Genomic DNA, 1,973 nt, shown 5'->3' on the forward strand with positions numbered 1-1,973 from the left:
ATTTTATTTAAACTCAAAACATAATTTACAACATAAAATATCATAAGATGTGTCTTTTAAAATGACACATCTTTTTATTGAAAATTGATATTTTAAAATATTTAAAATAAATTTTTGGTATTAAAAATTGGTTAAGAAACAATAATTTAAACTATTATTTTCAAATGATAAAGCACGATAAACTTGCTTATAATTCACATAACAACAGGGTTTGCTGTTTTTCACCGGCACCAGTGTACCTTTATTCAAATAACATTGTATAAAAACATTTTTGTTTTACATTTTTAAGTTTAAGAATATACAAAGTGATTCTAAAAAAATTAAAATAATTGGTTAAAAGTAAATTTTTATAATTTCTAAATAAAATTTAATATGAAATAGATAAATAAAAAGTAATTTAGAGGTTTAATTCGTCTTTTTGAAAACACGTTTTTGCATAATGTCCTTGTCCTTTACATATGAAACACGTCCTATGTTTAGTGTTCGAATCTATTTGTTCTTTGGAAAGTATTTTTTTGCGTTTTGGTGGAAATTTAGTTCCTTCGGCGTAATCAATAACAGTCGCGGCTCTTAATTGTTTTCTTTTGGTAATTTTTGCCGGGTCTTGAATATTGTCCAATGTTAAAGATGTTGTGATTTGTGTTCCAATTTGTGTTCCATTCATTTGTACAATCGATGTACTTGTTCTTGTTAAAGAGAGTCTTGTATTGCCGTTTATTTCAACTTTTTCTTTTTTGTTTTCTTCCACTTCTTTTAATAACACTTTTTTATTTTCCAGAATATTAATAACAGCTGGCAGTATTGTGGGATTTGCTAGAATGTTTGCATAATATTTTTCAAGTAACATTTGATAATCATTATATTAAAAAATTATCAGGTACTTCCGATTTTATAACACATGATTCGTGGATAATTTTGGTTGTATAAACTTTGAGACAATTCAAATTAAACACTTTTAATGGGACTCTTTTGAAAGTTGTGATATACAACGAAAGCATATGAGGACATGGATATCCATTAATTTCATATAACTTGCAAGTGCATGATTCTAATGAAGTTGTACATGATTAATTTTCAAACACTGACATCAAAAGTGGATTGTGTACAGTGTGAACACATCTGATTAAACCACATAAGGTGTCTTCGGTGATTCTTTTTAAAACACTTTCATCGTAATACACCGCAAGATATTCAATGTCATCTTTGTTTAGTTTAGAAAAACGTGAATTGTTTTCAAGAGTAATTGCACATGAAATTATCACTTTTGTAATATCATATAAAGTCATTTTTTGTGATCAATTTTGTTTTTAAGCCAACCAAAAAAGCCTTTTATTCCATTAGAAGTTGTATTTTGAGTTATTAATGATGTAAAACTGGGCAACCAACTCTTTGCACACTCAAGAAGATCTCGTATCATTCTTACTTTGGTCAAAGGTTTTCCTGTTAATTTTGCATTTTGTGTATTTTCAACCAAAGATTCAATCGTCTCCCGTATCGTGTCCAAAATTTTGTTACCGTTGCTGTTCACAAAATCATCTGACACATCTCCTACAATTTGTGACTCATCTTGATTTAGCATTCTGTACATTTCTTTGATGAGCACATCTTCTGGTGTATTATTATCAAACACAACTTTGTTGTATATCTTGATTATATGATGGTGTTTACCAAAAGATGTAATTAGATTCCTTCTGATATGTCGAGTGCAATATATCAAATTAACACATGGAAATATTTGAAGGATAGCATTCAATTGACTCAAACAGCGATCACAGATAGCTACAGATATTGTTATAAATCTCTTGAGAAACTTGAAAACAAGTATAAATGAAGATGTTGTCCTATCTGTCATTAAAGCGAAAAAAAGACAATGAGAGTGTTTTGTTTTGTCAATGTATATACCAACAACGAGAGGCATTCCGAATTCATTAGTGCCACACGTGTCATCAATAATAATTCACTGCATGATCATT

This window comes from Entamoeba invadens (assembly GCF_000330505.1).
Source record: "Entamoeba invadens IP1 unplaced genomic scaffold scaff_1105074724697, whole genome shotgun sequence".
In the NCBI taxonomy this organism is placed as follows: Eukaryota; Evosea; order Mastigamoebida; family Endamoebidae; genus Entamoeba; species Entamoeba invadens.